Here is a 27,580-nt window from a genome sequence, read left to right as displayed (position 1 = left end):
TACAAAACAATTATATTCTCTAGAAAAACTGCGTTCAAGTATTTAAAACATTACAACAATATTACTGGGCATGTATTGTTGTAATGTTTTAAATACTTGAACGCAGTTTTTCTAGAGAATATAATTGTTTTGTATATGGGATTATCCTCCATCGACTCTTCTGGGCTTTCACATGCGCGAGCCTACAACCAGCCGGTGAGTTACATGCTGTTTATAAAGTTGTTTTGTAACGTCCCCATGCCAGTAATGTGAGAACCATGCATATAGTTTTGATGGTAAGGCTTGTGACTTTATTGTCGGATGGGTTATAAAGTGGTGTGACGTTTCTGCAGTGTGCAAGTTGTTGTTTTACGTGGAAGGGTTAGCGCTTGCCCCTTAGCCACCACGTATTAGCCTCGCATGACATGCTGTGCGGACAGAGCAATCTCCACACAGGGAGCGCAGATACGCACCTCTCTGTGTCATACTATCATTATTTGACAACCTCTAGCAATGGAAACACGCTTCAAATGCCCCAGAGTTCCCCTTTAAGTGATATTTTAGACTGGAACTACTACGGTGAGAAGACAATTCAACTTGGCAGTGTTTACAGATGACTTTGGTTCTGTCGACTCCGCCGTCTGGAAGAACTTTAAAATGAAAATGGCCGAGTAAAAGTTTTGTACCCTTCTCTACCCCGCTGGCCTGCTACCCCGAGTGTTGTGGCCCCTGGCAGTCTATGAGGTGCCCATCTCAACAGTAGAGAAGCTGGAGAGAAGAGTCTCAGTCCATGTCAAGAAGTGGCTTGGAGTTCCGCGTTGCCTCACCACCATAGGCCTCTACGGAGACGGTGTCCTCAAGTTGCCCCTTACCAGTCTCACAGAGGAGTTCAAGTGTGCAAAAACACGACTGCAGATGACCTTGAATGAATCCAAAGATCTAGTGGTTAGGGAAAATGCACCAACCTTGGCTACAGGGCGCAAGTGGACACCTGCAAGAGCAGTGGAAGAGGCAACAGCAGCTCTCAGACATGTCAACATTGTGGGGAATGTTCAGCAAGGAAGAGGAGGCCTTGGACTAACAACTAGCCGTCCAGCCTGGAGAAGTGCCGCCCCACCAGCACGGAGGAAGATGGTGGTGGAGGAAGTGCGGCGTCAGGAGGAGGTGGCAAGATGGGCCAAAGCAGTCGCCCTTGGCAAGCAGGGTCAGTGGACACGGTGGGAAGGAGCCGAAAGAAGCAAGTTGAGCTGGAGGGATGTATGGGCCATGGATGCGAAGAGATTGAGTTTCACTATCAGAGCCACCTACGATGTCCTTCCATCTCCAACTAATCTCCATCAGTGGTATGGTGAAGACCCTACGTGCGTCCTGTGCGCCAAGTCAGCCTCCCTCCGACACATACTCACAGGGTGCAAAACCAGCCTCACCCAGGGACGGTACACTTGGCGCCACAACCAAGTTTTGAAGAGCCTTGTTTCCACACTGGAGGGAATACGATCCAGCATCAATTCCCTACCGCTGCCAACATCTAAAACCTCATGGGGAATTGCCTTTGTCCGTGAAGGGGCAACAGCTGCCAGAAGTAACTCTAAACCATCAGAGAGGAGCCAGCTGTGCCCAGCACGCGACTGGAAGATGCTGGCAGATGTTGGCAAACAGCTGGTTTTCCCATCAGAGATCGCCACTACCACCTTGAGGCCTGATCTGGTGCTCTGGTCACCCTCCCTAAAGAAGGTATACATGGTCGAGCTCACTGTACCCTGGGAGGACTCCATAGAGGAGGCATACGAGCGGAAACACCTGCGGTATTCCGAGTTGGCCGCAGAAGCTCGACATCAAGGCTGGAATACTGAAGTCCGCCCAGTGGAGGTTGGGTGCAGAGGCTTTGTGGGAAAATCTGCCACAAAACTTCTGAGGGACATGGGACTTACGGGTCAGAGTCTGCGCACAGCCGTCAAAGACGCATCAGAGGCAGCCGAAAGGAGCAGCCAGTGGCTTTGGCTGAAGAGGAACGACCCCAGTTGGGCCCCCAAGTAGTGCAGCAGGAGGTATGCGGTCAGCCAGCCCAGGCCTGACTCAGGGAACTGGACGCCCCTGCCATGCATAGTCCCCTGAGATGTCTAATTGGGCTTGGGACGCAAGCTCAGGACTGATCACCCTGCAGCTGGCCGCCTCTGGAGAGGGTGTATAGTGTTGAAGGCCGAAACACCCCATGACCCAGAGGTACACTACTGACGATGCGTACCCGCAAATTCCTTCTCCCTCAAGTTCACCCACCTCCACCAACAAAGCCTCCTCCTCAACTGCCTCGTACACTCAACACCCTTTCAAGTCGTTTGTTGTGTCACGAGCCTTCATTTCTCCTTCAAGTCCACCATCCGCCATTCACCTATTGTCAACTTAGCATATGTGTTCGCACAAGAATATTTACACCTAATTCTGTGTATTCTGGAAATTCCGTGTTTGGTGGATGCGCCCATTACTTTCTTTTCCGGTTCCACAGCAGACAAATAAAAGCATGTGAGCAACAGACTATTACAATAATAATATCAATAATAAAACAGGGGTGGTCCGTGGCGTAGTGGGTTGAGCAGGCGCCCCATGTACAAGAGGCTATAGTCCTCGCTGCAGCTGGCCCCGGTTCAAGTACCACATCGGACAGCCCTGTGCTGCGTGTTGTTCCCCCTCTCTCTTCCCCCTGCTTCCTGTCTCTCTGAACTTTCCATTCATTAAAGGCACAAAAGCCCCCCCCCCCCCCAATTATTTTTTTTAAATAAAAAAATAAATAAAACCAGCATTAAAACAATACTATGTAACATTTCTACCTTAAAATAACAGCTTGAAAAAAATTGTGCGGCTAGAATGAGTTTTAATATTACGATTGGCCTGTCTCCTATGCCCTTCGGGGGTCTGAGTATGAATAACAGCGCTTTGTAACTTTGCTGGACCGGCCCGGGAGCTGAGCAGAAGTACTTCGACTTGCTTTCTGGCACACCTACCGCAAAAACAAATAGACCCCTCTCACGCTCCCAGGTATAAGGCTAAGCTAGCGCAACATTGTCAGTGCGATCATCATGGCAGAGGCACCGAAGAAACAGAAGAAGACGTTGACTGATGAAGCAAGGAAGAGAAAGAGATTTGCGACAGTGTCTTAACCGTACATTACCTCCAAGCCTGTAGGGGGAGCTCCATAATGGGCTTTTTGAAAAGTTACATTGTATTGCGCAATAAAATATTTATCTGCGTTAAATAATTGACGTGTTAACTCGCCCAGCCCTAGTTTGAACCTGTGTTGCAGGCGTCCTCCGTGCAGCTGGTCCAAGCCCTGATAAAGCAGCGCCAGATGAGCCCGAGCCATGCAGTGGTTGAGCTGAGATCTCCAAAGGATCTCCTCAGAGCAAATCCTCCTCAGCTGAAGATGCTTTTTGAGACACAACAGACATCAGGTTCAGCAGGTTCTCCTTTAAAAAGCATCTCAGGATATTTATGTGTTTTACATTTATAAATGTGGCGGGTATCAGCAGTATCTCTATAGCAACCTGCAGATATTTAAATATCGTGTGTGTTTGTGTGGTATTATCCTCACCTGGGACGTTTCATTTCCTTTTGGAGCTTGGTCTTGAGCTTTCTTTCTACTTTTGCTGTTTGCTTTCCCATATTTTGTGGATACACCCATCATCTCGTTACGCCTGACACAAAGATAATTTAAACTTTATAAATAAATTTAAAGAATTATTATAATTATAAATTAAATACATTTTATAATTTATCTATAATTTATTCTTGTATTTTATTCTTTTAATTTTTTGTTTTTATTTTTCTGTACAGCACTTTGGTCAACTGAGGTTGTTGTAAAGTGCTTTATAAATAAAATTGGATTGGATTGGAAAGATGACTTATTTACTGTAACACAAAGACATCTTAAAGCAAAATGCATCATATCAGGAGTGTGGAACAACACATCTCTAATCTACGTTGTCTTGTGTGTGTTAAAGGAGACCTGGAGAGAAACTGGAACATGGTTTGGCCCCAGGTCAGCACAAGGTCCAGCTGGCCTTCTTCCATGGCCCTCTGGAGGAGCAGCGCAGCAAACTCAAGAAACTTGGGCTTGCGTCTGAGCTTCATCACTATCAAGAACGCACAAACATGAAGAAGACAGGAGGGAGTGAATTAGATGAAGCATGCGAGGGTAAGCAGCTTACCGCTGTGATAGGCGTCCAGCAACGTGCCGCTGGAGATTAGATCGTACGGGGAGGTGGGATCCTCAGAGCCCGTCGGTGGCTGCAGAATCTCTGCAGACGTAAAGAAATCTGGATTCAGTTTAAAGCTCCGAAAGAAACCCGGTTTGGATCAATGTGCATTACCGTTGTCTGTGTTGAGAGCTGCCTTGGATGGGACTTTTTCCTTATTTGTCAGATGCAGAGCTTCCAGCTGTAGGCTTGTATGATCATGGACTGCAGCGTGAGACACTCTCTTCCACTAAATAACACAGAAACACACTAAATCACTAAGAATGTCATTTAAAACTAAATGATATCGAAAATAAAACTCTTATTTTAAGAGTATGAAGATACAGCTTCAAATAATATCAAATTAAAACCGTTAATATCTGTGAATAATGAAGATAATTGTGATTTTTTTTTTTTTTTTAGTGTTTCTTACACCCGTTGTTTGGAGGAGAAGCTGTGCATCATGGACCTCCTGAAGCAGCCTGCGACCACAGTCCATCACTGCAGCCGCCGTCTGATGCTTCCTGAGCTCACGTAAGGCCTACATGGAGGAACTGAAGAGTCAGTCTTATCCTGCTCAAGCCATTTCTTTGGGTAAACCAAAGTCACCACAAAAAAGGCACACAGGCAGATATGCATGAATGCATACTGTGGTAGGTTCTTTTTTACAGAGCCTTTACTTTCTGGCTAATTTGTGTTGATATATATCACAAATACATGTGTCTTAAGTTGTAAATCCAGTTAAATGGGATGTAAATATGGAATCTAACCAAATCTGCAGCATATCTTTCTATTAGATGAAGACTTTAAAGGAGACATGGCATAAAATTTTTACTTTTTAAGGTTGTTTAACATTAATATGAGTTCCTCTAGCCTGCCTAAACCATGCACTGGAAATTATTCTCCGCCTTTGGTAATGTGACCATGCAGATGGCCTGATTGGGAAAGCCGCCGCTTATGCCGCTTCCTCCCAGAGCCCATATGTGGCTATGCCAAAACTGCCTTTCCCCGCCCACAGCTCTTTGGCCAGCTCATTGCGCTGTACATGGATGTAAAAAATCTGTTTAAAGCTCCTGCATCAGAACCTCTAAAGACCCAGTGGACAGATTTAGTTTTTTCTGGGAAAGTGACGACAGAACCGAAGAGATTTGTGTATGTGTGCGCCAAATATTTCACCGACGAACGTTTTCAGAACTTGGGCCAATACCGAACCCAAGGGAAAGCCCAGACACCCTCATTTCGGCCGCTTGTATTCGCGATCTCATTCTTTCGGTCACTACTCACAGCTCGTGACCATAGGTGAGGGTAGGAACATAGATTGACCGGTAAATTGAGAGCTTCGCCTTCTGGCTCAGCTCCTTTTTCACCACGACGGGCCGGTGCAGAGCCCGCATCACTGCAGACACCGCACCGATCCGCCTGTCAATCTCCTGCTCCATTCACCCCCTTACTTGGGGAAGGATCTCATTCCCGAGAGTAAGTTATTTAACGCTCTATAATTGTGTTGCTTTCCTGTATAGTTATATAGCTTGTTACCACAAGAAAAGGTTTGTATCGTTAGCTATGCAGCTAATAGCATCTGCAAGCACTTATCTCTGCCAACTGGGCTGTTGGAGGTGTTTGCATGCCCATGAGATGGTTAGCTCGCTCATTTTAGACCAAAACCCCCTACTTCAAGCTTCCTGAAGAAGAATGAATCCGCAAATTCAGTGCATTTCATCAGGATAATTCATTCATGCGCTACGTGCTTCTTTGCAAACCAGAGCAATCAGATGAGAAAGTCAAAATCCTCACTCCTGCTTTCCCCTTCACGCACGCCTTTTTTTGCTGTGTCTTGTGTAGCACTTGCTTGATGTTTGACTGTGTTAGGAGAGTTGTTCAATAACTAGTTTGTCATATTGTCAAAGTAAGCTAATTTTAACAGGTTTAGCTAGTTTTACGGCATAGGGCTGCCGTGCCATCTACGTGCCATAGCGATTCACAAAACATTTGCGCATGGTACCACGGGCGTAAGTAAGGCCACACCCCCACCCTCCGCTTTGGATTTAAAGCTGCAGTCCCTAAACAGCTCATTCTGAGGATCCTAAGGAAAGCTCATTTTTGGGACTGGCTGTAATTTTGCACCAAGGCAGAATTGTGGGGAAAAAAACTCAGATACAGTATTAGGGGACCACTAAAGCCTATAAAAATATATAAAAGCCTCCTTTTATTTTCATGCCATTGGACCTTTAATCATGGAAACTTATAGTGATGCACTTCTTTATTATATTTTTTTCCTCTTACCTCGTACATAATGTCTGAGTTAATTTACATTCCCCTTTATTTTTGTACCGAGCCACGTGGGGCTTTAAACATAAACACCAGCTATTCTAATAGAAATGATTCTAAAAACTGTAAACACACACACACACACACACACACACACACACCTTTGACAGGTAGAAAGTGATGCAGGCAATCATATGCATCAAGGATTCTGAGGTGTTACCAGCCCATCTGTCTTTGAGAAGACCTGAATTTTCCTCCAAAACCACCAAACATTTCTTCAGCACCTGGACACGAGAACACAGACGCACACAGCTGTAATTATCTACCATCGTATGTACTCAACACCCGTATGTGTGAGGACTTTGCATACCTGCACTACAGGGTCGTGTGCGATCTGATGGAAGATTAGCGGCGCCAACAGGCCGTAGCAGGTAACTACAGCTTGCACAGCGGCACGGCCATCATTCAAAAACATGGCCAAGTCCATGGCCACCAGCAGCCGCTCACACTCTGCCAGTCGGGCTTCCTGCAAAGAATCCTGAGGTTGATCATTTGTGAATGAAGAAAAGAAAGTAGAGGGTGGCTTCATCTGGAAAACATACATTTCATGTGCAGCTCAGCTCAATTTTTACCTCTTCCCAAAAGAATGGACCAACGTCACTGAAAGAGCTGCAGTACAGCGATCCCTGCTGAATGTTGATCTCCGCCTCGATGAAGATGGAGCTCAGGAACAACCGGCATAGATGAGGAGAGGAGTGTTGGAGGGTTCGTTTATGCAGCCTGAGACACGGAGAACGGGAAGAAGATTTAAGAAAATACCAAATCCTTGAATGGATCTGTGTGGAATGTCTCTGTTCTCACCCTGTGGCGGCGATTCCATCGTGTGTGCTGCCGAACCCAGAGTCCGGCTCAGTAAAATGGCTCCAAAGTTCCCTGCAGGCTTTCTTAGCTAAGACATACTGTTCCGTTTGAAACGCCACCTGAGGAAGAAACCAGTAAAGCTGCACATGTAATCCTGTCGTTTCTCTGCTTCTGCTTGTGTAGAATATCAGTTATCAGGCCCCTCTCTTGTGGAATAAGCTGCCAGTAAATTTCCAGGAAGCAGACACCCTTTCCACTTTTAAGACCAGGCTTAAAACTTTCCTTTCTGATAAAGCTTATAGTTAGGGATGGCTCAGGTGATCCTGAAACATCCCATAGTTAAGCTGCTATAGGCCCAGCCTGCTGGGGGAGCTCACCTGTCACACCTTTCCTCACTTTACTCTCTTTTTCCCCCGTTTAATTTCTCAAATAATATTATGTACATGTGTCATTATTGTGGTCATTAACTCGTGTTTCCCTGTTCCAACAGGTATCCTTTGAATGGTGTTACAGGGTTTTTTTCCCCTCTTTTCTGTCTTCTCAAACCCCAGCTGGTGGAGGCGGATGGCCACCCTTCCTGGTTCTGGTTCTGCCAGAGGTTTCTTCCTGTTAAAAGGGAGTCATTCCTCTCCAAAGTCGCCTCAGGCACGCTCAGGACGGGAGATTGGACTGAAGACAAGTTTCGGTGCAATTTGTTGGTTTCCTTAGCTAGGAAATTGTTTTTGAATTGGCTCTATATGAATGAATTGGATTATTTTATAAATAATTATGATTACAATGAATTGAATTCCAATTGGCTTGAATTGGACTTTATTATTTAAGTTCTTTGAGATGACATTTGTTGTATTTGGCGCTATATAAATATAAATAAAAATGAATTGAATTGAATTGAATAGTAAGCGGTGTACCTGAGCCAGGTGAGCCCATGTGGCCAGCAGCGGGGCAGGCATGGAAGCCAGCAGTGGGGTCGTTGTCCCCCCTATGGCGTTTCCCAGAAGCTTCCCCTGGCTGCTGTAGGCTGCAACTGCAAACAAATACTTCTGGTTGGGCTGCAGACCCTCCGCCGTCAGCACACACTCCCCAGAAACGGCCGGCACCTTGAGACGCAGTTTCATATGCATTCAGATAAATGATGAGGAGAGAAATCGTGCTTCTCCAAACCTTATACTCTTTAGTGGAACAGTTGAAAAGCACCATGTTCCCAGTTCCAGGCAGGCTGCAGTGACCGAGGCGAACTTTCCGGTCAACGACTTCAACGACGCGTCCGCAGAGCTGGTACCAACACACCTGCGAGGTAGCAAAGGTAAAACTGAAAAGATCAAAACGATTTAGGTTGTGTCTTATCATCATGACACAATTAAAAGCCAATCTCACCTGTTCCTCCGTGCCATGTGGAGCTGGGGCAAAGGTTAAGGAGTGGTCAGTGCGTGAGAGCAGGATGGGAGGAGGCGGAGGGTTTTCTCCTCCCCCCTTCGCTCCTTCACCTCTCCTTTTAGCTGGAGTCTTAGGAACGGTCACATGCACTTTTTTCTCCTCCTTACATGCCTTTTCTATCAGGGTCCAGGCCTCCTGTGAAGACCAAGCGAAATGTGACAGAAGGAGATCCCCACAGGAAGAAAAAGGTGAGGAAAAATCTGTTGTTTTTGTTTTATACTTTAACCGTGGATATCTGTTTCTGCCACCCGTGCAGAAAATCATCGTTACTAGCAGCTGAATATTTAAAGGGATAGTTCGCCTCTTTTGACATGAATGTAGTATGATATCCCATATTAGCAATATCATTTATTAAATTAGACTTACCCCCTGCTGCGTCCTGTGAGACGAGTTTCAGCCTCGTTTTGGTGTTGATGAAGGTAGTCCAGCTAGTTGGCTGGGGTTTAAAAAATAAAGCGTTTTGCTTCTCAAAACAAAATGCGTTCAACAGAGTAATACATTTGCATCACAAATCATTCATCCAGAATGGGATGTCATACAGCTTCATGTCAAAGGGAAACTATCCCTTTAATCATTATCAACAGAACACTGTTTATTTTAAGCATGTAATGCAGTATTTCTTCTTAAAGAATAATGATGCTAAACACTTTGTAAATTTACAGACTTTGCTGTTTTCTGCAACATAAAGTCATGAGATGTGAGGTAACTGTATCCATTGCATGCATAAATAACGTGTGAGTATCTCAGGAAGTGTGTTTGGTTTGTGTCACCTCAAGGAGCCTTTGAGTGTTGCTGCTGCTGCTGTTTTTGTGCTCCAGCAAGGCCCTCTGGGTCAGAAAAAGAGCTTTGGACCACTTGTTCTTCTTGATCCGATCCAACAGTTCAGACTCAGTGACTAAACAAAACAAAACAAAACCCAAAAGTCTCGAGACAAACCGCCACATTTAAACCTATTTTTTTCAGTCATTTCTACAATCACTGCCACGTATTTCCAGCATCAATAAGGACATTTCACACATACACAAAATGTTCATTAGAAAAAGGGATTTTATTTCACTACTTCTGGGAATGCAGGAAAATTCAAATATTTTGGAAAACAATTAAGTAAACTATAGAACGTCTTGTCTCGAAGGACATTCCTCTGGATCCAGGGTTTTTTATACTAGGTGTGTATCCCAAAAAACACTTTGTTTACCAAGTGTAAACAGTTACTAATTGACATGTGTCTACTGCGAGCTAAAAGACTGATTGCACTCTTCTGGAAGAAAACAACAGCGCCAGGTATCAAACAATGGATCATACAAATGCTGGAAACCTTACCCCTGGCACGCATAACATATCTCCTAAAAGGGAAAAGTGAGCTATTCGAAAACATATGGAGACCCCTCTGGACAGTTGTGGATAGGGTGGACTTGTCTCAAGAGGAAGAGGTTATCTAAGGACAGGAACGACCGGGCAAGGATGCCAAGAGCCAATAGAGTCTCTACATTGAACTACTATCACCTGTACATTTCAATTCAATTCAATTCATTTTTATTTATATAGCGCCAAATACAACAAATGTCATCTTAAGGCACTTAAATAATAAAGTCCAACTCAAGCCAATTGGAATTCAATTCATTGTAATCATTATTATTTATAAAATAATCCAATTCATTCATATAGAGCCAATTTAAGATGTATATCTGCAAATGTGTATCCAAAGAGGGCACTTGTTGTTGTTGATTGCCTTGGTTATATGGGGCGTGTGTGAAAATGTGAAAAATTCAATAAAAATAGTGAGAGAAAAAAATAAACAAATAAGGACGTTTCAGTTCTCAGAAGTATAGTGATGAGTACAAACTCTTTTCAAGAATCAGTGTGGCAGTGTGGCAGGGAGTCTGACCTGCATTTAGTTGCAGCAACTTGAGGGAAGCCCTGTGGTGAAGGATGTCAAGCTCCAGGTGGAGGTCTTTAGCCAGCAGAAACGTAGATGTGGACGGAGCGAGCTGACAGTCTGATTCTGCTTCATCTGTTTCTTTTCCCTCCTTTATGGTACTCGATGCATCAAAGGGGGTCCATTTCTATCCGCAAGAGGATTTATGGTCAACTTCTTAAAGATGAATCCAGAGATCCAGAGATCCTAACTCAACAGTGGCTTGGCTGCCTACCTGCATGAAGGCAGAATCGGTGACCGCTGAGCAGCCGTGAGGATGTAGTGAAGCTGCACCTTTTGCCAAAGCTTCCAGACCCATTTTTACCAGCTGGCACACCTTCTTCAGCAGCTCTGTGCTTGACTTCTGCAAAGCACACACACACAAACAAACCTCAGACAAAACAAATACACATTTCCAAACTGTTGGTGTGTAATTTGTTCAGTCAGATGCATATCCCACAATATATAAAGACTCATCATTTGATAGTGCACTCAAATACCCCAAGAACAGAGAAAGAGCTCAGCTTCACATCGTCGCCACCTGCTTCCCAATCTGCTGGGAAAAGACAATAATAATGTAGTCACGGCTAACGTCTGTGTGACTGATGGAGATAAAGAAGCAAAAAAAAGGGTAGTTTCAGTCGTGTTAATGATTGAAAACGCTCCCACCTGGTTCAGATGCTCTCTCAAGCTGCAAGCCCAATGTGTAGATCATCTCTGCCATCATGATGCAGTCAGAAGTGGCCGATTTAGAGACAAGGGCCACCTCACACAGCACAGACAGACACCACAGCCACTGCAAACATGTTCATGAGTAATACCGTTAAAGCAGTTCATATTCAGGTTTTACCCTGAAGAAATGAACATCACTGTTAGAAATACATTATTCCACAATACGTATGAACTAGGGCTGGGCAACGATTAAAATGTTTAATCTAATTAATCACATGATTTCCCTGATTAATCGTGATTAATCGCATTTGTACGCAAAATCCAAAAATGAATCCAAAAGTAGTGTATACCTTTTAGCATTTAGTTTTATTTTAAATGTGCTGCCATATGAATGAAAGTGCCATAACATTTGTTGTGCAAACACACTTTTAACATCAGCATCTTTATGTAGTTTTTATGTAGAAGCCTCGCTCCACTGTCTGTTTCCTTGAATGACTTGCTGCTATCAGTTGTGTGTTTTGCCTTTAAGTGATATTTTAGACTGGAACTACTATGGTGAGAAGACAATTCAACTTGGCTGTAAATGCTGTAAATGTTTTTTTATAAATTTATTTTGAAATACGTGTTTTTATGTTGAAACAATTAAAACAGGAAGTAGCGCCGGTTAGCTCCGTGAGCTTCACACAGAGTCCGAGGAGCACCTGTAGCGGTGATGTTACCTGCTAGTTTATTTTTATTTTATTACTCCATGCTTCGTGGTGTTTGCTGTAACTATGTGAATGTGATGCATTCAACAGACTTTTACAATAATAAAACCTGTTAATGCGCAAAAAATATTTATCAGCGTTAAATAATTAACAAGTTAACGCGATAATAACGAGTTAACTCACCCAGCCCTAGTATGAACTCAATGTGCATTTGTGACAATGCTTTCCTTTTTAAATACGTACCTTGTCATAATAATCTACCGTTTGTACGGAGCGTGTAAACTCCAGACTCTGCAGACGATCCTGCATGAGCACTTTCACCTTATCCCACAGAAATAACACGGTGTCCAAAACCAAGTCCCCGTCTGGCTGCAGCTCCTGCACAAACATGCAGATATGCAGTATATGTGATGCATTTGCACACTTAACTAGGGATGGGAATCGAAAACTGGTTCTTGTTGAGAACCGGGTTCCCAGTGTTTCAATTCCTTGGAATCGTTTGGCAATTTTGCAAACGATTCCCTTATCGATTCCAGTGGGCAGGAATGACATCACCACGCAACGTTGCGTGGCGAGTCCAGCGCAGCCAGCAGTCTACAGTAAACATGGCGCCCAAGCGGTACAAACACTCGAAAGTTTGGTTACACATCCCTAAAAAAGACGACAACAGGGCAACTTGCAAAGTGAATATTTCACCAAAGGGAGGAAATAGTACCAACAAGCAATGACTATGAATGAATGTCGCGTTTTCGATCCGCTCCGGACTAACGTTGGTGAATCTGAACCCAGCAACGTTAGCATGTCCTCGACTAACACTGCCTATCATGTTAGCGCCATTTGCCTCATTGTAAAACCTGCTGTTAGTATCGGTTAAGGTTAAATGAATGCCTTCTCAGGCATTATATTTAGATGAAATCATGAGAGACAGAGCCTGACTGGCTCAGAGCCAGAGGATGGTGGTACTACCCCCAGTTAACGTCTACCTCCAAGTTCTTCTTTCACCAGAGCAGGGAAGAGTTAAATTACCCAGGCCATGATAGACCAATGTGGACCCCACCGTTGTTGGGTTTGTAAGGTCAAGACTCGTATTACTTCTAAACTAAACAAAGTTGATGCTAATCGACCGATTTGTTGTCCTTTTTCTCCAAATGAGAATCGATAAGGGAACCGATAAAGAACCGAATCGTTAAGCAGAATCGAAAATGGAATTGGAATCGTAAAAAATCTTATCAATTCCCATCCCTACACTTAACCCTTGTATGGTGTTCGGGTCAAATTGACCCATTTCAAATTTTCAAAAGAAGAAAAATGGTACAAGTATACATTTTTTTCTACCTGAAACTCAATAGCCTGAGCTTGTTTTGTTTGATAAACATGTACAAACACACATGCTGCTGGACCCCACACATTTACATCCTTCCTATGGTCTTCGGGTCAGTTTGACCCGCATACACAGACACGCAATGTTACATTATTATCATCAAAGCACAGAGAAGCTGTTTGTTCTCACTTTCTTTTTTAGATGTTATTCCTTGAGATGTTATTTTTTCGCACTATCCTCTAAATTACAGTCTTCCAGCATCAGTATGACCAAAAGATTTAGCTGCCAGAGGGCTTTGGAGCTCATATTTGAAGAGACTCAGGCACATAGCGACGTGGAAGAGGAAGATGTCTCCGAATATGAGGATAATTTAGATATCAATTCAGAGTGTTCTGATTCTGAAAGTGAATTTGAAGATTGCCTTCACTCGGAATATGCACCACACACAAGGAGCACCACAGGTGGCCGCTGGAAGAGCCTCACAGAGATTTGTCTAAGAATGGACAAATTAAATGGTCTTCGTCCCCAGTGAGAGAGCTTCCATATATTCCATGTATTCTCCAAGATAAGCATGATTTATGACACCCAAGTCTTGAGTATAGTGGATTTTTAACATCAATTATAACCTTATGATAAAAAGAGTAGTCACACGTCCATTGTTAATTGTGTTCTAGTGGAGACTGATTCATTAAAGGATAAGACCGGTTTTTTGACATTGGGCCCTTGATTTCACATTATAACATGATGTTCTACTCACCCCTGCTTGTTGTTGGTAATTTGGAGCTGTTCCGAAGATATTCGCGAGGCGTCTGGCTGCTCTCTTGAGATATTCGGCCATGAAACGGTTTCCTATGGGCAAGCTTATACAGGCACAAACTATGCTGTTTATAATTTATTAATTACTGTACACTAGCACTGATAACGTGGAGGTGCGTCGCTTACTTAAATAAATCCGGGTTACTAATTTTGAATTTTAGCCGAATGAATAAATAGGCAGCAGGTCTGTGGGCTGTCTGTGGTAGTAGCACGATGATGACGTCAGTAACACCCACTTTACGACAAAAAAATCAAAATTACAATAACCCGGATTTTTTTAAGTAAGCGACGCACCTCCACGTTATCAGTGCTAATGTACAGTAATTAATAAATTATAAACAGCATAGTTTGTGCCTGTATAAGCTTGCCCATAGGAAACCGTTTCATGGCCGAACATCTCAAGAGAGCAGCCAGACGCCTCGCAAATATCTTCGGAACAGCTCCAAATGACCAACAACAAGCAGGGGTGAGTAGAACATCATGTTATAATGTGAAATCAAGGGCCCAATGTCAAAAAACCAGTCTTATCCTTTAAACATATATGTTATCTCAGTTGTTTGAAATTGAGATAAAGACATATGTTAATCTTTTATGAAGTAAAAATTTTATGTTAGAATTGTTTTTAAAGCCCCAAATATGGCCCCGGTCAATTTGACCCGAGGGACACCAGAGGGTCCCAAAAGTGAAGACTGTACAAGGGTTAAAAGGTCCTCCAACTGCCCATTTTTTAAATCTGAAACAGTAAGAAAAACCAACACACACAAGGTGCGAAACCTACAGGAGCGGAGCCACAAACAGACACGTGAAGGGTGTCCAACAGACAGATGAGCTCGTCGCTCAGGAAGAAGAAACACTCGTCTGTGGAAACATTAAGGAGAAAGGGATGCACTTTGTTTTAATTAGCATTAGCTAATATTCAGCAGTCCACAAATAACCTGACGTAATCAAATAATAACCAGCTGTAATAATAAACAACTGTACTCATTTTCCAACATGTAATTGTATTGTCACTGTTACCGTTGTCAGCCTCCTTCGTGCTGTCCTCTCTGGGATGTCTCCTTTGAGAAAGCAACAGATTGTTGAAGCAGTTAAGTAAAGCCAGCTCCCGCTGGGCCTTCCTGAATGGCTGACCTTCCACAGCCTGGCAGAGAGAGACACACAAGCTTTCACACTCACAGACTTCAGCAGATATTTCCCCCCTCTCTGGGTGATGAGAATTAAAGCAGATTCCAATGTGAGCCACTCACACACAGTAAAGGCAGCATCTCTTCGGTGAGCTCATTGAACTTATCTGGCTGCTTGTACTGGAACAACAATTTGATGAACCTCACTGCAGACAGGATGGGTATTTTCTTCTCACCTGGTAAAACCACACAGCACATCACTGCACAATGATTTCTGAACACCAGCGCAAAGAAACCACCTTTCCACAGCTCAACGTACTGACTGGGACTTACCTGTAATTGCTAAATCTATTAGAGTCGATGCCGGTGTCAGCACAACAGCAGAGAGGCATCGGTGGTCATCACACCTTTTCTCACCAGTACCTGCGACTCCTTAACACACATCAGCAAACAACAGCATGACTCCAACAACCTCATTACTACTGTGACCGTATGGTTTATCTTTTTTCTACTCACCGGATAGGATGCTCATGCCAGCAGACAGTAGTTCCAGCTCCGTGTCATCTGGCATCCTCGTTTGCAGAGGGCGTGTGCTGCTGTGCCAAAGTGCCTCCAAAACGCCCAAGAACTGTCCTGCACCGCAGTCGAACAGGCCTGTTAGCATGCATTCTGTTGGGGTGTGAGGCCAAGGCCCCTGCAGGACACACACAGACAGACATGCAAACATAAGACAGTGTTACAAGGACGACATGAACTCACAGAATAAGCTGACAGAAAGCCTGATGAAATCTTTTAAAAGCTTTTTGGACACTCGCAGCTTTTATTTGACAGTAGGTGAACAGGAGGGGGAGCGGAGAGATGGGGGAAGACATGCAGCAAAGGGACTCGGGCCTCCAGCCTCTGTGCACGAGACGCCCACTTAACCAGTTTCTGTAAGAGACCTTTGTGTCTGCAGTGAGATGTGCTTTTGCAGTATGAAGTTAAAAAATATCACAAATGGCTAAATTAACCTGATTATAAAATCCAAAATAATTAGGGCTGGGCAACGATTAAAATGTTTCATCTAATTAATCACATGATTTCCCTGATTAATCCCGATTAATCGCATTTGTACGCAAAATCCAAAAATGAATTCAAAAGTAGTGTATAGCCTTTAGCATTTAGTTTTATTTTAAATGTGCTGCCATATGAATGAAAGTGCCATAACATTTGTTGTGCAAACACACTTTTAACATCAGCATCGTTGTGTGTTTTGCCTTTAAGTGATATTTTAGACTGGAACTACTACGGTGAGAAGACAATTCAACTTGGCTGTAAATGCAGGAGTTTTTTTTAATTATTATTTATTTTGAAATACGTGCTTTTATGTTGAAAAAAGTAAAACAGGAAGTAGTGCCGATTAGCTCCGTGGGCTTCACACAGAGACTGAGGAGCACCTGTAGCGGTGATGCTAGTTTATTTTTATTTTATCACTCCATGCTTCGTGGTGTTTGCTGTAACTGTGTGAATGTGATGCATTCAATAGACTTTTACAATAATAAAACCTGCGTTAATGCGCGATAAAATATTTATCGCGTTAAATATATAACAAATTAACGTGATAATAACCAGTTAACTCGCCCAGCCCTAAAAATAATAAAATAAGTATCGGTTATTAGATAAGTTATAAAGTGTTAACAGTGTTTTGGTTTCAATTCTAACAATGGTCTTAAGTGATCGTACAGTTAAGGATGATATTTAACAGCAAATTAAGTGCATGCTCGTACATTTGGGATGTCCCTGAATGCATCTTTGTGTGTCCTCCTGGTCTCAAACACGGCTCCCTTGAACATCAGCGCACCCAGCTGAAAAAAAAACAAAAACACAAGAAAAGACTCAGAATTTGTGATTTAACTGTAACTATTTCAGTAGGATTTTAAAGATTTTTGTTGCATCTTTTTGATGGTAAAACAGCGTCAATCGGAGCTGTGAATAATGAAGATGTAGCCACAGTAACCATGGAAACAGTTCAAGAGTGTCCTGCCTTGATAGAGGCTTCTCTGTAAGCTCTCTGAGTCTCTCTGGTGGTAGGAACTTCGCTCTGCTCCTCCAGCTTTGCCATCGCGCTGATCTTTCCCAGGGCTCTTCGGGCAAATTTCTGAAGGCATTTAAATCGAAACCAGATACAAAAAACAACATTTAAGTTCAAATGGAAAGGTCCATAATTACCCCCAAACAAAAGCTAAGAGTGAGATAACCCGTGTTGGAACAGTAAAGTCTTTGAGCAGCAGATAGATCACTATCAACACATAAATGTAAACAAAGTATTCCTCTTTGTCACACATATCCAAAGGAATCTATTTATAACTTATCAGATCAGCCTGTGAACACTCTTTAGTGACTGTGTGTTCTGTCTGGATGCACACGTCTTTCACCTCTGCTTGCGCCTCAGCCTGGTTGTCATAGTAACAGTGACAGACAGCACAGTAGAGCATGACGAGGGAGGGCAGATATTTGGCCGTCATCAGAGGGACGGACAACTCTACACTGATGCTCGCCCACAGGAGGTATTCCAGCGCCTGGGTGGGAGCATGAATGGTGCCGTTACGTGTCATAAAGGATGCAACAGAAAATGATGGTGCGGTGCAGTTTATACAGCATTAATTAAGCAAGAGTAGCATGTGTCCTGCAAAGTGCCTAAGAGACCGAATCAGTTCAAACTCCCTTTAATCTACCCGACCTACAGCAACCAGCCATGACTCTGCAGATCTCCTTCAATAAACTCTTGCAGTTCACATCTTGTGTCACGCTCTGCTTATCACAGCGCCCAAAAAAGCTCTTGGGAAGAAAGTTTAAATAAGAAAAGCAACAGCTTTCTAACGGTACCTGTGCACAGCATCCGATCATCATCAAGTAACGGCAGATGTTGTAGATGAGTAACGAGCCTTGGTCAAATGAGAAAGAGAAAATTAACATGACACAGAATGAAGATATTTGAGAATAATAATAAATAGGGCTGGGCAACGATTAAAATCTTTAATCTAATTCAGTTCATATTCAGGTTTTACCCTGAAGTAATGAACATCACTGTTAGAAATACAGTATTCCACAATACGTATGAACTATGGCTGGGCAACGATTAAATTGTTTAATATAATAAATCACATGATTTCCCTGATTAATCGCGATTAATCGCATTTGTACGCAAAATCCAAAAGTGAATCTAAAAGTAGTGTATAGCTTCTAGCATTTAGTTTTATTTTAAATGTGCGGCCATATGAATGAAAGTGCCATAACATTTGTTGTGCAAACACACTTTTAACATCAGCATCTTTATGTAGTTTTTATGTAGAAGCCTCGCTCCACTGTCTTAAAGTAATACCACAGCCCTTTTACAGACAGCCGTTCCACTTCCTATTCGCCCCATTATAAAAAATGTGGCTGCAGTTCAGTTGATTTTCTCTGGGGGCCCTGGCGAGCGAGTGCAGAATGACCATTTTCCATAGGGCTGGCGCTAATAACTCAAAAAATGTCCCCGCTAGCGGCTGAAACCTGAAAATAATACTGTGATTTCTGACAGAGGGATGTGGATTTATATCAAAAGTACAATAACCTGGGAGTTATAGCTTTCTGTTTTCTTACAGGTCTGGCATTTGCGAGTCAGTATCCGCTAGCATCTAGCTAACGGAATCTGAAGAACGCACGGCTGATTACGACCGGCTGCTTTACGGCACTCGTCCACTGTGCCAGAGTGCTAACCTGGTGCCGCTAACAACAACCAAAGCTAAACCAGAGGGTAGTCAGAGAGTATGTAAAAGGGCTGTGCTGAAATCTGTAACTATTTGAGCTAACACCTCTCTGCTAGCTCAGCGCTAGGACTGACCATGCCGTAAAGTGATGCCACATGCGTGACGTCACTCGGGATGCAATACTGACAATAAATGTGTATTTTAAACTAATCTAGTGAGTCTAAAAAAATCAAACCAAGTGCCGTTTGAAAGGATAATTTATCCTGCCTTTAGGAAAATTAAAATGAAAAAATATAACAAAATATATCCAAAGCAATGGCTGCATCTAAGGTGGATTTCATAGTACCACCATAGAGTTCGGCGTGGTCTGCACTGCTTCGTTGGCGCCTCTAGAGTGCAGTACCACCCGGAAATAGCCGCCAGTTTTCCCTCTCCTCATAATAGAGACTCTCTGGTAATACTATGTAACTTCTCAAAACGCACATTATGGAGCTCCCCCTACAGGCTTGGAAGTAATGTACGGTTAAGACACTGTCGTAAATCTCTTTCTCTTCCTTGCTTCATCAGTCAACGTCTTCTTCTGTTTCTTCGGTGCCTCTGCCATGATGATCGTACTGACAATGTTGCGCTAGCTTAGCCTTATACCTGGGAGCGTGAGAGGGGTCTATTTGTTTTTGCGGTAGGTGTGCCAGAAAGCAGGTCGAAGTACTTCCGCTCAGCTCCCGGGCCGGTCCAGCAAAGTTACATAGCGCAGTTATTAGGGCTGGGTATCGTGGCCAATTTCCTAAATCGATTCGATTCATAAGGTCCTGAATCGATTAATCACGATTCGATCGATTCGATTCAATCTGCTCTTAAATAATGAAAATGGCTCAACTGTTTTACAAAATACAAATGTATTTTATTTTATGTATTATTTTCACCATAAACAACAGGTTTTAAGTGCAAACTTTTGAATTGGACAGTTTAAACTTCAGCTGTGAACACAACTGTCTCAAAAGTGCCGTTTTAAAACTATAAAGGAATTGCAAGTGAAAGTGTACTTGAACTACAACATTCCATCACTGCAAATTGCATTAAGGCATTGTTTGTTTCTCAATGTGCAAAAATGATGATAATAATAATAATAATGGTAACAAAACTAAAAGTAAACTTAAACGATCTAAAGTTAAAGGGATACAAGGTAGTTTAGCGGCAGTATAGCGATCTCTATTGGTCAAACTGAAATTCTACACTGTCGTAAAAATGCCCACCTGTACACACCCACTAACCATCGTGGCGAATGCTGCCATTGTGTTATTTAGTCAGTGCAGTTAGGTCATCTGATTCACAAGTGTAGACTGCCCACGTAAGATACTATAATCAGAGATTTTCTGTATAGAGAACTCTAGATAATATGCTATAATCCTGTTGCTGGAGGAAGTGGCCGGGGACAGGGACGTCTGGGTTTCTCTGCTCAGGCTGCTGCCCCCGCGACCCGATCCCCGGACAAGCGGCAGATAATGGATGTATGGATGGACTGTTGCTGATCTTGAATGGGATTCTTCCCTCATCATGGTGTATTCGTGGAGTGATTCCTTTGTATTAGCAGACACTTACAAAAGTTACATCTTAGACAGATGCGCGCAGGCACTACCAACATACACGCCGCAATAAACGCAGACTAGCTCTACACTATTCCGATTACAATCACAAATTAATCAATTTTCATTTGTAGATAACAATTCTTGTTCGGATCAAAACGCTATTCTTATTCTAATCAGGTCAGTCCGTGTATTTCTGAAGCTAGGCTACGTCTCGAACTCAGGAGGAATTAGAGCAATCTAAAACGCAGATCACTATGGTAGATGAACAAGATCACGCTTGGAGAAATTTCACAAAGATGGGAAGTGCCAACATCGAACGTTTCATATTCAGTCTGTGAAAGGCAGAATATGAAACGCTTGGTGTTGGCTCTTCAACGCAAGCGAACACATAGCCTACAACTACAGCTAGCATACAGTACCTAGCTAAGTGCCGTAAACACAAACGACTCTTCTCGCGCATCACGACACTTCAGAAGCGGGTCGCTCCTGCCGAAGTTACATAGGGGATTTTCAGCATACAGACCCCTGTTGGGAGCGAGACAGGCTTCATTCGCTTACCATTGACTTGTTTAACCTTTGTTAAACTCCTGAAGGCTATAATTTTAGGTGAAAATGCTACCTAGTGCCCCTTTAAGTCCTGTTATTGTGACTTTTTTCTCACTTGGTAATTGTGAGATTCTTGTGCAGGAAAAGGAGCTCCACGGAGCGCCACTGTTGCATCACGCACGAGACTACTGGGGTTAACTTCATGAAAAAAAAAAATCGATCTCATGCCCTACAAATCGATTTTGCAAAAATTTTTATGAAATCGATCCAAAATCGATTTAATCGATTTTTTTACCCAGCCCTAGCAGTTATTCCAACTCAGACCCCCGAAGGGCATAGGAGACAGGCCAATCGTAATATTAAAACTCATTCTAGCCGCACAATTTTTTTCAAACTGTTATTTTAAGGTAGAAATGTTACATAGTATTGTTTTAAATAAATAAATAATAATAAAATGAATAATAATTAACGAGTTAACTCGCCCAGCTCTAATAATAAGGCTGTGCAATGGATTTCTTTCAGCATCAACAATAAAACATGCTTGTTCGTAGTGAATGTGCTAATCTAGCTCAGCCCACATCTCAGAGAAGTCTCAACTCAGATCAATTCACTCTGCTGTGCTTACACTGTAGAGAACAAACAGAGATGAGGCCAAAAATTGATGATCAGGGACAACTCATAAACATAAAACACCTGCTTGTGCTCCAGCAGGCGTCTGAAGTGGTGAAACCAGGGCAGAGAGGCAGCTCTTTAGAGCCCGGACTCACAGTGGGAGTGCAGGAAAGATTAAACACATTAAAAGCATGCCTGCTCGTACTCCCGCTGCCTCCTGGTTGGAAAAGCATCAAACTTTGTAATTGGTTTAGTATGAGCTGCTCGTGGGTCAAATTTGCAAAGAAGTCGCTTGAAAAATGAAAACCTCTGTTGTGTTTATGATGGGAAATTGAAATGTAGTAGTTTAACACCTGCGGATGAGAGAGGAAGCTCAGAGAAACTGGTTTGTATTCACAGCCATAAAAAGAAGAATCTCTACCTGTAGCTTAATAGCTTCTGACTTCACCTGTTCCTCACACGAGGCGCACAGCTGCCCCAAGGATGCAGCCAGGATTTGTTCCTACAGGAGCTGTGTAACCTCCCTGTCCCGATACTTTGGGCTGTGCTCGGTAGATTAAAAACAGGAATTCTCAGCCTCAGCACTGATGGCTGATTTTTCCTGATGATGTTTGGTAACAAAACCATCTTGATCATATTTTACGAGTTTTGTGAGTCATTTAAATGAGTGAGGTCACTAATATCCAACGTCTGAAATCGTTTTTCAGGGAGCAGTTTGCACTCAGAGAAAGTCCTCTGAGTGAAAAGTAGATTTTTAATGTTTTAAATTGTTCTTTAAATATATCTGGACAAAAACTGAAATGTTTCCTAGTAGTGTGCAAACAGGAGAACTTACCCGTGTGTATTTTCTCTCTAATGACAGAGTTATTCGAGTTGTTCTAACATACCGTTAAGTATCTGCAGGGAGAAGCGGTCCTGCAGCTGAAACGCCTGCATCATGATTCGTATGAACTTCAGCACACCCAGCAGTTTACCCAGTCCCCTCGGGCTGAGATCGTTGAGCTTTTTCTGCTCCTCAAACACACAAAGGGCACAGCCAAGCATCGCACGGACCTAAACACACATTATATGCATTATATTATACTGTAGTTATGACAGGATTTTGGTCCAGATACCTAAAAACATCTCTGACATTTGTCCATATGGCAAAACAAGCTCACAAGTAGCACAGCTTAGTGCAGTACCTTCATGGCCACGACATCTTGGTCTGTATCAAAACCCTCAGGGAAGAAGCAGGCCATGAAGTGGACCACGTCTCTGATGTCATTTATTTTCACTGAGCTGAAATGTGACAGGTGGAGACAGTAGCCCTGCCACCGGGCCACCTGGTACAGCTAAAGATAAAGAGCAGAGGTAAAACTGTGGATGAGATAGTTCTGCAGGAGTAAAATCACCACCCTGTTTATGTTGACTGATAAAATAACAAAGCCCTTATTGAAATGATACTGATGCAAAGCTGTGGAAACCCACTTTTATCAGCATTTGTCGCTTACCTTTAATCCAAAGAGAAAATCAGCAATCTGCAACACCTGCTCCTGGTAAAACTTTTCAGGCAGTCGGTGTTTGTACTTTTTCCGTACCTCCAGGAGAATTTTCATCCTAAAAACACGATCATTTTAAAGGTGAACAGAACAAACAGGAAGGACAACAGAAAAGTACTGAGACCCTGGACACATCAGAGAAGTTAAGGTGCCCCGGTTCACTGTCCTGAAGAAAAGAAGAGGCTTTAGATGGATATATCTTTTTAGATGATATCCAGTCCACAGCCGCATTCTTTTCTTTTGTGGCCCACAATTAGCAGTGCTAAATACCATTAGCTAATTATCATTTATAGCTTCTTTTTTTCCCTGACGTCACAGTGACAGCGATAAGCTAACATTTACGTTGTCTTTACCCTTTAGCCAAACAGCCGCCGTTTAGCTCGGCGGAAGAGGCCGCTTTTTTCATCAGTGTGAAAAACGAGGTCACGTCTTGTTTGAAGGCTGAAATAACCGGATTCCTTTTGTTGAGTTTACCATAATAAGTAGCCGGTAAGTCCATTTCTGCGGACTCAACTGAAAACCTGAATTTCTGTCACTCACAACTGACGGTTGTCACATCACCATGGCAACACGCGCGAAACTACCAGGGTGGCACGGGGTGGCAGCCGCCACCCCTGAAAAGGGGTCTGCGTCTGCCACCCCAGTCAAACAATACCAACTGATGATTTATTGAATAATTATTGTTAATATCGTTTTAAAATCAAATCAAATGCAAAACAACCCGAAATCGGTGTCAAATTGCAGAATGTTACATTTCAAAGAAACACGTTGGTCCAACCCCCCCACCCATCACGAATGGTTGCATCCATATCGCAGCATCTCTTTGCCTTGACGTGGAGTCAGTGCAGACACAAGCTGTCAGATGGAGCCTGTAACATGCATCAAAGTGTAATATGGTTTCGAAACGTTTATAATTCCTCATCGATGGAAGGCACTGTACAAAATAAAAGTAGTATTATTATTAATATTTTCAAGCCAGTTCAGACAGACATCCCAAGTCTCCCGGAAAATAATTCGTGCACCATGCGCGTTTCGACTGCGCAGGCACGAGAGAGAGAGGGACGTGGGGAGAGGTTGCTTGTGAAACCTGTGCGTATCTGTCCGAAGCGATGCTCTGTTCAACGAGCGTTCAGGGCGATGCTTGTCAGAGGGCGGTTTATTCAGCAAAATAAGCCAATAACCTTCGGTGTGGGAGGGCTTCAATTTACTCTCTGACAGTCACCTAAGTTACCACTCAAAACTGTGCATCCTGCCAAATGGCAGAGGTAAAACCTATAGAAGCAAAGGTATACTTTGGCTCCTACAATGGGCTTCCTAAAATAATTGCCACCCTACAATATATGCCTGCCACCCCTCTGCCACCCCATGTATAAATCTCAACCTTTGCATCACTTCTTTCATGACTTTCATGAATCATTTTTCATACATTACAAGCAGGTCACATCACCATTACAGGTGCTCCTCGGTCTCTGTGAAGCTCACCCCGCTAACCGGCGCTACTTCCTGTCTTTTCTCGTTTCAACATAAAACATGCATTTCAAAATAAATTAAAACAACTCCTGCATTTACATCTGTATCAAAAATCCAATTAAACAAGCTTAGCAGAAGGTTAGCTAACAGGAGGGAACTTTAACCCCTTAACGCCTGAATTTATATCGCTGTATATTAAAAAAATGTTTTGTTGTGTTTTAGCCTTTAAGTAGATGGTAAATAGTGCTGAGATTATTAATTTCACTTTTGCACAAAAAATAAATATAATTTTTTGTATGTTGCAAATGTGCGACAACAGGCATCCTGGTCAATTTGGAGTCAACGGTTACTCCGGCTACGGTTTGTAGCATAATATGCAACAATAGGCTGTTTAACGGTTGGAACGTCGTTGTGTTTTGTTTTTCTTCAGCCACCAAAGACTAAAACAAAGAAGCCCCGTGCGGTGGTGAACGGTACTGCCACTGAGATGTCTAAGGATGAGGTAAGAGCCGCTGATCGATGCTAAAGCAGTTCTGTTAAAGACCATGGCCAAAGTACAGAATATTGCGTTGTTTAGCACAGCTTTATAAAGAGATAAATTCTGAGTCTTAAAACTCTCAAGTTATGGCTAGATAGATAGATTTAAATGATTTAAATGCTTCCTTCCAAGACAATTATCTCAGTGATTAATAGTAAGCAGTCATTGTTTTAATATTGTCATTTTCATCAAAATATTCCCTATTTATGATTCCAAAAAAAAAAAAAAAAAAAAAGCTTACGGAAAGGTTACAAATTATGAAATGAAATGAGCTGTTTTTGAATTTGTAAGAGCTACAATTTCATTGGATAGCAAAAAACAAACATACCACGTAATTTAGATGATTTATTGATATGTTTATGAAGAAAAACGAATCCCAGCTGGGACCAGAGGTGGCAAAAGTACTCATATTCTGTACTTACGTAGAAGTACAGATAGGCTACATGTGTAAAAAAATACTCCGGTAAAAGTAGAAGTACTGATTCAACTCCTTTGCTCAAGTACAAGTAAGAAAGTAAAGGCTCTGAAATGTACTTTCAAAGTAAAAGTAAAAATGATTTTTTTTTGCCATTAAAGTGATACTCCGGAGTAGATTCAACCTGGAGTCATTTGAAACGTGATATCCATTCAAGTAGCCCACCCGCAGTTTTTTCGATATTGGCTGAACATCAGCTGAGTTACTGAGTTATCCCGAATAGCTTCGTACAAGGGTTAATGGATCCTGGTCCGTGTCTCCAAAATTACCACACTAAAATCACATGCCATGACACCAAACTTCTACAGTAGTACAAATATGGTCTGACTCTGTACTCACCAAACGATGCATTTGGAAGTTTGAAAATAGTCCAGGAGTTTATTATTATCATTAACACAAGCCTGATAGCTTCTCTGCAGCTAAAGCTGCATCAACGTCACTTCAGAGAGCTGGGAGCTTCAAAGTAAGATGAGGGTTGATCTACTACTGTAGACAACAAAGTATATGCTATATTCTACATGCTTTTTTTTATGAATTTTTATGTTGTAGAGTTGTGAAGTTGTTTTATCAATGGACAAACTGAGCAGCCTTGCTTTGTTGCCTTGCGTGGGAATTTGTGACTTTTTGGCAGACGTTTAAATTCAAATATCCAAATCCACTTAAAATGGATCAGTAACTCTCCAGTGGTTTGATTTAAGAACGATACTTGATGAATGTCGTTTGTAGAATCTTTGAGCTTTGAGACAGCTTGTGCTATTATTCTTAAATTCCTTTTACTTTTTAAATTACTTTTGTGATTTACAAAAGAATATGTGTTCCAGTAAAGACGGTGTGCACATTTGCTACCTCTGCGGTGAGCTGTGTCCAAACTTTTTTCTACTGCTATGTGTTACTTGTCTGCAATAAGTAACCTGCGATGAAGTGAATGTCTTTGACCTGCAGCTGTGGGAACAAGCTGTTCAACTCCAACAAGAGCTGGATAGAGTGCGTAAAGAGAAGAATTACTTCCAGCTGGAGAAGGACAAGACTGTGGCCTCCTGGGAGGTCTCCAAGAGGAAACTGCAGGAGGCAGAGTATGAGCTGAGGAACAGGAGAAGGGAGATAGAGGAGGACCATCAGCACAGCCAAGTGCAGATTACTGTGAGTTAGCGCCTCCACCTGTGGTAGCCACACTCCGCAGATGCACCATCACCCTCTTTTTTACATCTTTACAAAGAATCAGCTTTTTCAGGCTTCCACTTCTACGACCAACACTTTGATCTCACTCTCGGAGAAGTTCTTCCTCTTCATTGCAGCAGGATTTGCCATTACTTGTTACTTTGTCATTTCTCATGCTCTGTGTTTTATGTTTCTTGACATTTATGGTGGACAGCTGCACAGGGTCAGGCGTGGGCTCGGTTTTAAACATCGTAATATATTTCCTGGCTTACTTACTTTTCAGATTTTGTGAGTGCGCTCTCCTTCTGTACGAGAGCTGTGCAGTCTTATACACACGAGATTCCTGTTCTACAGAAGCTGAAGCATGTCCTGGCTGAGGAGAACAACGCCATCTCTAAGAGGAAGATCGACGGTGTCTCCTCCTCCTCGCTGATCCAGGACCAGCATAGAGAGTCGGAGCTCGCGCTGCACGCAGTTGCTCAGGGTTGGCAGGCGGACTACGAGCAGAAAAAGCTCCACAAGCAGAACTACATTAAGGAGCTGCTGCTGGTGAGACATTCGCTGTCTTTATTGCTTTTGTTTTTTTTTTTACGTTTCTTC

General features: G+C 42.7%; 1 pseudogene; it reads right to left on the bottom strand.

Annotated features, from left to right (window-relative positions):
* Positions 1-23,838, bottom strand: part of LOC142399548 (cilia- and flagella-associated protein 54-like) — a 39,981-nt pseudogene extending 16,143 nt beyond the window's left edge.
* Positions 23,839-27,580: the final 3,742 nt, after the last annotated feature.

This window comes from Odontesthes bonariensis, chromosome 14 (genome assembly GCF_027942865.1).
Source record: "Odontesthes bonariensis isolate fOdoBon6 chromosome 14, fOdoBon6.hap1, whole genome shotgun sequence".
Lineage (NCBI taxonomy): Eukaryota > Metazoa > Chordata > Actinopteri > Atheriniformes > Atherinopsidae > Odontesthes > Odontesthes bonariensis.
The sequence above is the reverse complement of the archived record's forward strand: the minus strand, read 5'-3'. Positions and strand labels throughout refer to the sequence as shown.